The 14,169-nt window shown below is 38.1% G+C and overlaps 1 pseudogene; it reads right to left on the bottom strand.

Annotated features, from left to right (window-relative positions):
- Positions 1 to 8,793: 8,793 nt before the first annotated feature.
- On the bottom strand, positions 8,794 to 13,885 carry LOC133251892 (olfactory receptor 7E178-like; annotated as a pseudogene).
- Between the last annotated feature and the right edge of the window lie 284 nt (positions 13,886 to 14,169).

The raw sequence follows: 14,169 nt of genomic DNA on the forward strand, positions 1-14,169 counted from the left end.
TAAAAACACTCTGGAGGCAACAAATAGTAGAATAACAGAGGCAGAAGATAGGATTAGTGAATTGGAAGATAGAATGGTAGAAATAAACGAATCAGAGAGGATAAAAGAAAAACGAATTAAAAGAAATGAGGACAATCTCAGAGACCTCCAGGACAATATTAAATGCTACAACATTCGAATCATAGGGGTCCCAGAAGAAGAAGACAAAAAGAAAGACCATGAGAAAATACTTGAGGAGATAATAGTTGAAAACTTCCCTAAAACGGGGAAGGAAATAATCACCCAAGTCCAAGAAACCCAGAGAGTCCCAAACAGGATAAACCCAAGGCGAAACACCCCAAGACACATATTAATCAAATTAACAAAGATCAAACACAAAGAATAAATATTAAAAGCAGCAAGGGAAAAACAACAAATAACACACAAGGGAATTCCCATAAGGATAACAGCTGATCTTTCAATAGAAACTCTTCAAGCCAGGAGGGAATGGCAAGACATACTTAAAGTGATGAAAGAAAATAACCTACAGCCCAGATTCTTGTACCCAGCAAGGATCTCATTCAAATATGAAGGAGAAATCAAAAGCTTTACAGACAAGCAAAAGCTGAGAGAATTCAGCACCACCAAACCAGCTCTCCAACAAATACTAAAGGATATTCTCTAGACAGGAAACACAAAAATGGTGTATAAACTCGAACCCAAAACAATAAAGTAAATGGCAACGGGATCATACTTATCAATAATTACCTTAAACGTAAATGGGTTGAATGCCCCAACCAAAAGACAAAGACTGGCTGAATGGATACAAAAACAAGACCCCTACATATGTTGTCTACAAGAGACCCACCTCAAAACAGGGGACACATACAGACTGAAAGTGAAGGGCTGGAAAAAGATTTTCCATGCAAATAGGGACCAAAAGAAAGCAGGAGTAGCAATACTTATATCAGATAAAATAGACTTTAAAACAAAGGCTGTGAAAAGAGACAAAGATGGTCACTACCTAATGATGAAAGGATCAATCCAAGAAGAAGATATAACAATTATAAATATATATGTACCCAACACGGGAGCACCACAATATGTAAGACAAATGCTAATAAGTATGAAAGGAGGAATTAACAATAACACAATAATAGTGGGAGACTTTAATACCCCACTCACACCTATGGATAGATCAACTAAACAGAAAATTAACAAGGAAACACAAACGTTAAATGATACAATAGACCAGTTAGACCTAATTGATATCTATAGGACATTTCATCCCCAATTAATGAATTTCACCTTTTTCTCAAGTGCACATGGAACCTTCTCCAGGATAGATCACATCCTGGGCCATAAATCTAGCCTTGGAAAATTCAAAAAAATAGAAATCATTCCAAGCATCTTTTCTGACCACAATGCGGTAAGATTAGATCTCAATTACAGGAGAAAAACTATTAAAAATGCCAACAATTGGAGGCTGAACAACACGGTGCTGAATAACCAACAAATCAAAGAAGAAATCAAAAAATAAATCAAAATTTGCATAGAAATGAATGAAAATGAAAACACAACAACCCAGAACCTGTGGGACACTTTAAAAGCAGTCCTAAGGGGAAAGTTCATAGCAATACAGGCATACCTCAAGAAACAAGAAAAAATTCAAATACATAACCTAACCCTACACCTAAAGCAACTAGAAAAGGAAGAAATGAAGAACTCCAGGGTTAGTAGAAGGAAAGAAATCTTAAAAATTAGAGCAGAAATAAATGCAAAAGAAACAAAAGACACCATAGCAAAAATCAACAAAGCCAAAAGCTGGTTCTTTGAAAGGATAAATAAAATGGACAAACCATTAGCCAGACTCATCAAGAAACAAAGGGAGAAGAATCAAATCAATAAAATTAGAAGTGAAAATGGAGAGATCACAACAGACAACACAGAAATACAAAGGATCATAAGAGACTACTACCAACAATTATATGCCAATAAAATGGACAACGTGGAAGAAATGGACAAATTCTTAGAAAAGTACAACTTTCCAAAACTGGACCAGGAAGAAATAGAAAATCTTAACAGACCCATCACAAGCATGGAAATTGAAACTGTAATCAGAAATCTTCCAGCAAACAAAAGCCCAGGTCCAGACGGCTTCACAGCTGAATTCTATCAAAAATTTAGAGAAGAGCTAACACCTATCCTGCTCAAACTCTTCCAGAAAATTGCAGAGGAAGGTAAACTTCCAAACTCATTCTATGAGGCCACCATCACCCTAATACCAAAACCTGACAAAGATCCCACAAAAAAAGAAAACTACAGGCCAATATCACTGATGAACATAGATGCAAAAATCCTTAACAAAATCTAGCAATCAGAATCCAACAACACATTAAAAAGATCATACACCATGACCAAGTGGGCTTTATCCCAGGGATGCAAGGATTCTTCAATATCCGCAAATCAATCAATGTAATACACCACATTAACAAATTGAAAAATAAAAACCATATGATTATCTCAATAGATGAAGAGAAAGCCTTTGACAAAATTCAACATCCATTTATGATAAAAACTCTCCAGAAAGCAGGAATAGAAGGAACATACCTCAACATAATAAAAGCTATATATGACAAACCCACAGCAAACAATATCCTCAATGGTGAAAAATTGAAAGCATTTCCCCTAAAGTCAGGAACAAGACAAGGGTGTCCACTTTCACCATTACTATTCAACATAGTTTTGGAAGTTTTGGCCACAGCAATCAGAGCAGAAAAAGAAATAAAAGGAATCCAAATTGGAAAAGAAGAAGTAAAACTCTCACTATTTGCAGATGACATGATCCTCTACGTAGAAAACCCTAAAGACTCCACCAGAAAATTACTAGGACTAATCAATGATTATAGTAAAGTTGCAGGATATAAAATCAACACACAGAAATCCCTTGCATTCCTATACACTAATAATGAGAAAACAGAAAGAGAAATTAAGGAAACAATTCCATTCACCATTGCAATGGAAAGAATAAAATACTTAGGAATATATCTACCTAAAGAAACTAAAGACCTGTATATAGAAAACTATAAAACACTGGTGAAAGAAATCAAAGAGGACACTAATAGATGGAGAAATATACCATGTTCATGGATTGGAAGAATCAATATAGTGAAAATGAGTATACTACCCAAAGCAATTTATAGATTCAATGCAATCCCTATCAAGCTACCATCGGTATTCTTCACAGAGCTAGAACAAATAATTTCACAATTTGTATGGAAATACAAAAAACCTCGAATAGCCAAAGCTATCTTGAGAAAGAAGAATGGAACTGGAGGAATCAACCTACCTGACTTCAGGCTCTATTACAAAGCCACAGTCATCAAGACAGTATGGTACTGGCACAAAGACAGAAATATTGATCAATGGAACAAAATAGAAAGCCCAGAGATAAATCCATGCACCTATGGACACCTTATCTTTGACAAAGGAGGCAAGAATATACAATGGATTAAAGACAATCTCTTTAACAAGTGGTGCTGGGAAAACTGGTCAACCACTTGTAAAAGAATGAGACTAGAATACTTGCTAACACCATACACAAAAGTAAACTCAAAATAGATTAAAGATTTCAACGTAAGATCAGAAACTATAAAACTCCTAGAGGAGAACATAGGCAAAACACTCTCTGACATACATCACAGCAGGATCCTCTATAACCCACCTCCCAGAATATTGGAAGTAAAAGCAAAAATAAACAAATGGGACCTAATTAAACTTAAAAGCTTCTGCACAATAAAGGAAACTATCAGCAAGGTGAAAAGACAGCCTTCAGAATGGGAGAAAATAATAGCAAATGAAGCAACTGACAAACAACTAATCTCAAAAATATACAAGCAACTCCTACAGCTCAACTCCAGAAAAATAAATAACCCAATCAAAAAATGGGCCAAAGAACTAAATAGACATTTCTCCAAAGAAGACATACAGATGGCTAACAAACACATGAAAAGATGCTCATCATCAATCATTATCAGAGAAATGCACATCAAGACCACTATGAGGTACCATTTCACGCCAGTCAGAATGGCTGCGATCCAAAAGTCTACAAGCAATAAATGCTGGAGAGGGTGTGGAGAAAAGGGAACCCTCTTACACTGTTGGTGGAAATGCAAACTAGTACAGCCACCATGGAGAACAGTGTGGAGATTCCTTAAAAAACTGGAAATAGAACTGCCTTATGATCCAGCAATCCCACTGCTGGGCATACACACTGAGGAAACCAGAAGGGAAAGAGACACGTGTACCCCAATGTTCATCGCAGCACTGTTTATAATAGCCAGGACATGGAAGCAACCTAGATGCCCATCAGCAGATGAATGGATAAGAAAGCTGTGGTACATATACACAATGGAGTATTACTCAGCCATTAAGAAGAATACATTTGAATCAGTTCTAATGAGATGGATGAAACTGGAGCCTATTATACAGAGTGAAGTAAGCCAGAAAGAAAAACACCAATACAGTATACTAACGCATATATATGGAATTTAGAAAGATGGTAACAATAACCCTGTGTATGAGACAGCAAAAGAGACACTGATGCATAGATCAGTCTTATGGACTCTGTGGGAGAGGGAGAGGGTGGGGAGATTTGGGAGAATGGCACTGAAACATGTATAATATCATGTATGAAACGAGTCGCCAGTCCAGGTTCGATACATGATGCTGGATGCTCGGGGCTGGTGCACTGGGACGACCCAGAGGGAGGGTATGTGGAGGGAGGAGGGAGGAGGGTTCAGGATGGGGAACAGAGGTATACCTGTGGCGGATTCATTTCAATATTTGGCAAAACTAATACAATATTGTAAAGTTTAAAAATAAAATAAAAAATAAATAAATTAAATTAAATTAAAAAAATAAAATAATATCATAAGCACAAGGGAACGCATATATGTCTTAAAGCTTTTGAGTTCATTTTATTAGCACGTACTCTGAAGTGCAGTTGCTGGGTCCTGTGGTAGTTCTATTTCAGTTCATTGCAGTTTTTTCTTTTTTAGGCCACCTCCATTCTGTTTTTCTAGTGTCTATAAATATTCATTCCCACCAACCAAGTACAAAGATTCACTTACCTCCATATCCTCAGCAACATTTGTGTTTTTTTTTTAATATAATACCCATCCTAACAGATATAAGATGATATTTAATTTACATTTGTCCTTGCATGTCTTCATATTAACTGATGTTGAGTGCCTTTTACCTGGTGATCTTGTTCTCCTGATCATAAACTCTCTTATTTATAGTTGAGGAGTTTCAGGGGAGGTTTCACAGTCAGGTCAGAACTCAACCTACTTATCGCGACGCAACAAATTTCCATGTCAATCCTTCCTGATTCAGGGATTGCAATTCTTACACTTCTGCCTTTAAAAGGTAATTCTGGTTCATTATTTTGGTATTCAAACTATAATTTATTTGTTTAAGAGATCAAAATAGAATAATGAAAACACATCTGGGCAGTTTCGTTATCCATGAAATTATTATAGTAATTGAACCTACCTAATAGGACTATTGCAAGAACTTTTAAAGAAAAATCATTAATGTTGCTTAGACCAGTGGTTTTCAGGTCCAGTTGATCTATTATTTATATGTGCATATTTTAAAAATACTCAGTTACCCCAGCCTCAGTCTAGAACCAGTTCCAGAATGTCTACATGTGAATTTCTTGGTCTCCCTTCTGTGAAGCTGGGCTTGATAAACACCACCTTAGAATACTGCACAACACTGAGAAGAAGGTCCATGACTATTATATCTATTAATACTATCATGAATACTTCACCTACTTTGAAAATATGGACATTAATAATATTTGCTTCAGATGTCACATATTATAAAAATTTAAAACATTGAAATTTTCATGGCATCTCAGTTCAATCCCATCTTCTCCATGCACATCCCCGAAAGCAACCAGTGTTGTGAGGTTGATGGATTTGTTTCCTTGTAAATGTTTCCATAATGTCAGTATTCATTTATGTATCCAAAACCAGCTTTCATAAAATCTTGTCTAAACAGAATACTATCCATATTGCCCCTGAAATGCACTTCTTTACATGACATTTTGGTTCCATCTCTCTGTAAAATACATACAACTACCTCATTTTCCTGACACACATTTTTGCATAAGGAAAGACAACATTTCATCAATTCATAAATTTACATTTATAGAAAGCAATATAAATTTAACAAATGTAAAATATATCTTTGACATATGTATTAAAGGCAATAATACATACTTTAATATAGTTTATATATAAAGTGAATATTTAATTTATATTATATGTATTATATTTTTATTCATATCAGTTCTGCTAACAACAATCCTATGAAAATTTTTTTACCTCTCTCTATATCAAACAAATGAAGATTTGTATGTAATATGTGAGTGGTAATTAGTCGTTCAAGTTCTAATAATTGATTCATAATCAGTTTTACTAATTAATATTAGTAATTACTAATATTTGTTTCAATGAAAAAATCATTTTTGACAACTGCACTTTTAATAAGGTATCTTTTGAAAAGATCTTTGAAGTGTGTCTTGTGATAATTTCACATTAGCTGCACATTTTCATCTTATATAAGAAATCTTGTCAACCTTAGATTTCAAAACTGGACAGCAAAATGCATGGCTAATCATTGAAAACCCTATAATCCTCCATTTTAGGGTCATTATGGCCTCTGTAAACTGCTGTGTCACTTTCATAATTCACAGATACACCCCTTGAACCAAAAGAAGATGAAACCATTTATCTTCCCTGTCACTTCTGGGACCCAAGTAGATTTGAGAAGAAACTCTTACTAGGTACAGTGGAGGTGACTGAGAACTTTTGTAAGAATGAGCAGACCAGGGTTTGAGTTCTGGGTCTTCCACCCCCTGTAAGTGGAGTATGTGCAAATCTCCACTCTCTGTGTTTCTGTTCCTTCCTGGAAATTCAGTCCAATATTTGCCTCTACAGTGTATATCACACCTAAAGGGAAGTGTGGAACTTAATAAATAATCAATCATTTGTATAAAGAATTTCAATCATTATTGGGACATCATACTCATTAATAAAATAAACTCCCCCCAGTTTAATGACCTTTCATGGGCTCCAAGGCAAAGAGATCAAAGCCTTTCCTGTCTCAAAGCTGGAGTATAGAAAACACAAAATCCTAAAATACATCTTGGCTCATGCATCAAGATGTGCATGTCCTCTTCTTTTCTGACTCTTTTTTCCCATATGTTCATGAAAATTTCTTCAATGACTTCTCAGAGATTGAATGCTGTAGAGGCTATTGAATAGAAAATGATAGGTCCCAAAGAAAGCCCTAGGATACAGGAAAAAAACAAGCAATGTTTTAACTTGTCTCTCGTCCTATGGGACATTCTGAAAAGGATGAAAACACTAGCGTGAATGGTCCACTGTGTGGAAGCTATATTGCCAACACATTGTTTCAATGAAAACTGGAAGGGTTTATTCAGCACTAAAATGGGTTTTTCACCTTTGTCGCCTCCACTGTGCTACCAAGATATAGGCTCTGAGGAATCAGAAATAAATAAGCCTCAGTCATTTCTCTTCATTATGAAGAATGTACTTGTACCAACAAAAATCACAATAAACTAAACAATAAAATAAGCAAAAATCTCCTGTCAGGGATGTGAGGAAACCATAGCATAAGATGAAGAGACAATTAAATCTGATGACAGGAGAATTAGCCTTATCATTATTAGTAACAAAATATAAAAAATGTATTTTTCCTTTTCTTCATCCATCATATAGTTATTGCACAGAGGACTACCATTATTTCTTTAGTCCTAATTCAGTGGGTTTGTATCAATGAGGAATCAAGTCTGTTGACAATCCTAAGTCTCACAGATTCTAAGAAATTTCCCTATAACACACTAAGAATTAGTGGAGCATAAAAGATTCAAAATAAAGTTTTTCTTCTCTGAGTCTCATACACCAAATTTCACTGTTTTCAGACTTTCTGAAAGTTTTCAGCAAAAGTACAGAGATAGAGCAACATATACATCTGGAGTATATTATTTTAAACTGTTTTCATTTACCTGAGTAGGAATGGACCACAAGACTCTGATTTTGTATCTGCTTTCATGACTGAGTCAGCTGATCATCAGTGCAGAGGAAAAAGTGGACAGATGAAGTGAAATCCAAAAACAATGTCAACAGAGAGATCTACCCTGGAGTATCAGGTGGCAATCATTTCTCTGGTCTTTGCCTGTGATCTCATATGTTCTTCCTAAAGCTGACACAGCAATAGCTACCTACTGCTCTCCACTGTACCCTCCAGAAAACTCCAAGGGGAAGGGCACAGTGAGCAGGGAATCTCTGCCGGGACTGACAAGGAAGTGGCACGATGGTTTGAGGTGGCAGAGGGACTTCCCTACCTTGCATCTGCAGTCAGTCTGTCTAAAATCATTGGCTTCAAACTTGGTTTTAACATTGTCTAACTCATGGTCTGGTTGCTGTTGTTTAGTCCTTAAGTTGCATCTGACTCCTTGAGACCCCATGAATCGTAGCCTACCAGTCTCCTCTGTCCATGGGATTTCCCAGGCAAGAATACTGGAGTGGGTTGCCATTTCCTTCTCCAGGGAATCTTCTTGACCCATGATTTGAACCCACATCTCCTGCATAAGCAGGCAGGTTCTTTACCACTAAGCCACCAGGAAAACCCCTTGAACTGGTACATGTTACATAAAATATTTCACTTCTCTATTCTAATTAAAATAATAGTAATGTGTGTACATAAATTGGGGAGAAATTATGCAGATGTACTCAAGCAATAAATATAAAACAATTCCAAACCCATGCAGATTGTTCCCAAACTCCCTTCATCATCATTATCTCCCTCAGCACTTACTGGGCTGGGCTGCATCTCTGCCGGAACATGACCAAGGAGCACAGACTCACTGCCTCTCTCCTGCCTAGTGTGTGATGAAGTCTCAGGGTCCCTCCTCAGGACGGACAGGAAGACAGACTCAGGCTGGACATTCTGTTGTAGGTTCCTACAAAGGATGGAGATAGAGGTGTAGATTCACAACATGAGAACAGGCAAAGCAAAAGAGCTGGAGGCACTGGCCAATTATTTACAATGATATGACCTTAGGGCTCAATGCATAAAGCTCATCATTAGCTAGTCTATATTATTCCAATCTCTGGGGACTTGTTAATATTAATAGACCAGGAAAGGAGAAAAGTGAATGTCCTAGGATGAGTCTGGGTCCCTCTTCTCCTCAGGAGGAAATTTCCTGTACTCTTGCTCCTTACTTCCAAGTCACAGGATCTTAACATAAAGTCCGATTTTTTCTCATTTTGCCACTCAGTGTGTGGTTTTGAGAGCTGAAAATCCATGTATCAATCATGAAATCTATGCAGCATGAGGTCCATGCCAAGGATGTGTACACTTTCCATTTTCAGAGTTAATCATTGTTTCTAAGGATAACTTGTTTTCATTTCCTTACTTTAGCTCACACTTGATGTGAGGAAATACCCAATGGAATGAAAACCAGAAGTTGAGATCAGTGAGAACATCTCAGATCCTGCCCACCACACAAGCCTCATGCTCTATAAAGACTGTGTGCTCCAAGCCATTCAAGGCTCAGGTCCTGCCCATCTGCTTTGTAATATGTCCCCAGATTCACTGCACCAACATGATCTCAACAAAAATTCCCTGGAAACAAACTAGAAATGGGTAGACTTTCCTCTCTACTGGGTACTGCAGACCCCACTGTACAGCTCAAGTCATGCAGTTTCCAATGACCACTGGTTTGTGATACACAGGAGAGCCCTGCATCAGCATCAAGGCAGGTGTGGAGCCACAATATTAGAACTGGCAAACTAACGAGCTAAAGGCACTGGCCAATTATTTACAATGATATGACCTTAGGGTTCAGTGCCTGAAGCTCATCATGAGCCAGTTGGCCCATGTTGTCCCAATCTCTGGAGACTTGTTAATATTAGTGGAACATGAAACGGAGAAAAGTGAATGTCCTGGGAACCATCTGGGTCCCTTTTGTCCTCAGGAGAAATTTTTCCTACATTCTTGCTTATTACCTCTCACTTGCCAGATCTTAACACAAAATTCAGACTTTTCCCCTCAATTTAGCCATGCAATGTGTTATTTTGATATCTATAATTTGATAGTATCAATCATGAAATCTACAAAGCATTAGGTATATACTATGGATATGGCATAATTTGCATTTTCACAGCCTCTGAAATTAAAAGTCTCTGAAATTAAATAACTACTCCTTGGAAGGAAAGTTATGACCAACCTAGACAGCATATTAAAAAGCAGAGACATTACTTTGCCCACAAAGGTCCGTCTAGTCAATGCTATGGTTATTCCAGTAGTCATGTATCGATGTGAGATTTGGACTGTGAAGAAAGCTGAGTGCCAAAGAATTGATGCTTTTGAACTGTGGTGTTGGAGAAGACTTTGAGAGTCCCTTAGACTGCAAGGAAATCCAACCAGTCCATTCTGAAGGAGATCAGCCCTAGGATTACTTTGGAAGGAATGATGCTAAAGCTGAAACTCCAGTACTTTGGCCACCTCTTGCGAAGAGTTGACTCATTGGAAAAGACTCTGATGCTGGGAGGGATTGGGGGCAGGAGGAAAAGGGGACGACAGAGGATGAGATGGCTGGATGGCATCACTGACTCGATGGACGTGGGTTTGGGTGAACTCCAGGAGTTGGTGATGGACAGGGAGGCCTGGCGTACTGCAATTCACGGGGTCGCAAAGAGTCAGACACGACTGAGCAACTGAACTGAACTGAAGGATAGCTTCTCTTATTTTGGCCAATTTTAATGAAACTTCACATGGGGTTACAAGAGTTAAACATGATTTAGCAACTAAATCACCACCAAACAGATGAATCTTGAGTTCTAAGGTTTTTTTTTTTCTTATTGACATTGGCATATTTGAAAACTATTGATCTTTACTTACAATTTAATAACTGATACTTTAATTAAATATTTCAGTGTATCTCCCAGAAGGTCACAATCAAGGTGACAGCCAGGGCTGTAGGCATCTCAAGGCTGGATCAGCAAGTGTCCACTTCCAAGCACATTCATAAGGTTGTTGATAAGAGTCACCTGTTCACACAATATTATCCAGAGAATTCCTTCAGTTCCTTGACACATGGCCTCCTAGTGGGGCAGCTGGGTTTTATCAATGTGAGCCATCAAGAATACCAGAGAGAGGCACCAGGAAAATAGCCAGATTATTGTACTCTGTTCCCTATTACTTCCCAACATTTCTTCCTCATTCTTGTTGTTGGAAGTGGGTCTCACACTCAGTACATCTCACACTCAGTTGCAGGGAAACACACAGGGGTAGGAAAACCAGGAGTTTGGAGGACCTCAGATAGTGCCCACCACACAGAAACCTCACTGTCGATGAGAGGAAGACACTGAATGTTGGGACATCAAAAATAATTCATCCACAGCAAAATGTATTACTATGCATGTGGGCTATGCATGTGCGCTGAGTCACTTCAGTTGTCTGACTCTTTTCAACCCTTTGAACTGTAGCCTGCTAGGCTCCTCTGTCCGTGAGATTCCCCAGGCAAGAGTCCTGGAGTGGGTTGTCATGCTCTCCTTCATGGGATCTTCCCAACCCAGGGATTGAACCCAAGTGTCCCTCATTGCAGGTAGACTCTTTACCAGCTGAGCTACCCGGGAAGCCCTGAGTTATCTTTGAAGTGAAGTGAAGTAAAATTCACTCAGTCATGTCTGACTCTTTGTGACCCCATGAACTATACAGCTCATGGAATTCTCCAGGGCAGAATACTGGAGTGGGTAGCCTTTCCCTTCTCCAGGGGATCTTCCCAACCTGGGATCCAACCCAGGTTTCCCGCATTGCAGGCAGATTCTTTACCAGCTGAGCCACAAGGGAAGCCCAAATGGTGATTGAGTAGAGTTGATTATAGAGAGATGAGGGGAATATTGGGGCTCTATAAGATACGTGGGCAGTGGTAAAAGTGTTAAACTGAAGTAACAGCATTGTGGGGAGAGGGAATCAGACATTAGAGTCAGTGCTAAGGATGAGTGTAGAATACACGGTGTATATGAAAGATGGATATTGGTCTTTACGTAGTAAATTAGTGATTTGCTTTGCACTTGCCTTGGTTTTCCTTACATGATGACTATCTGTAAAGAAAACAGTAATCTATTCACATTCAGTGTTTGATGTGTCATTGAGAAATTTCTGTCCTCACTTTTTATCCCTTTACTATGTGCACAAATAGTCAAACCCCACTCTTTGTTCTATGAGTCTTAATCTTGCAGTTACCATTAGAGCAAAAAAGATTCTATTGAATGTCCTGATAATAAACGCAAACCATATTTTTATGATTTTAAAGCAAACCATATTTTTTCTCTCTTTTGCAAGTCTTCTTAGAGTGTCTATAGAAATTTCAAGACAGAAGAAAAATACTGGATGTATAATTGTTAAATTGACTTTACTCTTCCTTATGAGGTACTGGGTAATTTGTTCAATGTTGTACAAAGTAGAGCTGTGCCTAATCTCTGCCCTTGCTGTACTACACAAGAGTACAAATAGACAAATTTCAGTTTCTATCCTCAACCTAATGAGAACATGCTGCATAGCACAAGGAACTCTACTCGATGCTCTGTGGAGACCTAAATGTGAAAGATATCCAAAAAAGAAGGGATCTATGCAAACATATAGCTGATTCACTCTGCTGTACAGCAGAAGCTAACACAACATTGTAAAGCAAATACTCCAATAAAAATTAATTTACAAAAATCTTAGAGTGTTTTAAGCTCCGTGTGGTTAGCAAAGAAAAATTAGAATGAATGAGAATTTTTTTTTTTTTAAAAAAAATTTAAAACAGATTGTTTTTCTGAGGAACCTCCACATGGCCCTTTTGCTATCTTGGTTCCTCAGGCTGTAGATGAAGGAGTTCAGCATGGGGGTGACCACAGTGTACACTACCGAGGCCACAATTCTTCCTGGGAGATTGTGAGATGGCTGAGCTGAGATAGACACCAAGGCATGTTTCATAAAATAAGTAAACAAATGCCAGGTGAGAGCCACAGGTCAAGAAAGCTTTATACCTCCCACCTGATGAGGGGACCCTTAGAATAGAGGAGACAATTTTATAATGAGAAAAAGATCCCCAATATAGGGAGAAAATGAGAGATGGCACCAACAAAAATACATGATTATGTTGTTGGTGAAAGGGTCAGAACAGGCAAGGGTGAGGAGTTGAGAAGGGTCACAGAAGGAATTAGAAATTTCCACATCTTTGAAGTTTTATCACCACATCTTTGAAGTTTTATTTCCACATCTTTGAAGTTTTTCCACATTTATGAAGTTTTATCATGGTGAGTTTTATCACCATGGAATTGTGCATCTGGGAAACCAAGGGACTGATGAAAAGTGATACCAAAACCAATGAGCCATGGAGACGTGGGTTCATAATGTCCAAGTAATGCAGAGGGTGACAGATGGCTACAAACTGGTCATAGGCCATCACAGTCAGGAGGAGACCATCCAAACACCCAAAAAGCATAAAAAAGGACATCTGTGTCAGGCATCCTGCATAGGAGATGACCCTGCTGTGAGTCTGAATGTCCAGAATCATTTTCAAGATTGTGGTGAAGGTGAAATCGATGTCAGCCAAGGATGGGTTTGAGAGGAAGAAGTACATGAAAGTGTGGAGATGGGGGTCAGACGTGACAGCCAGGATGATGAGTAGATTCCCCAGCACGGTGACCAGGTATATGGACAGGAACAGGATAAAGAGCAAAGGCTGCAGTTTTGGATCATCTGAGAGTTCCATGAAAAGGAATTCTGAGTCAATTGTTAGATTCTGTGGCTCCATATAGCTTTGACACCTTTTGAAAAAGAAGAGAAGATTGAAAGAAAGGAAACAAGTAAATGGCCATGCAGCACTATGTCCACATTTTGGATTCAAGCAATTCACAAACAAAATATTCACTCTTGGTTTAAAAGTCTGTTCTTTATGTCTGTGTCTCCTTTGCTGCCCTTCATGTAGGAGTGTTGGTACCATCTTTCTAAACTCCATATATATTCATTAATATACAGTACTTGTCTTTCTCTTTCTTTCACTCTGTATAATAGGCTCTGGGTTCATTCATGTCAATA

The sequence above is a fragment of the Bos javanicus genome, chromosome 7 (assembly GCF_032452875.1).
Source record: "Bos javanicus breed banteng chromosome 7, ARS-OSU_banteng_1.0, whole genome shotgun sequence".
Taxonomy (NCBI): Eukaryota; Metazoa; Chordata; class Mammalia; order Artiodactyla; family Bovidae; genus Bos; species Bos javanicus.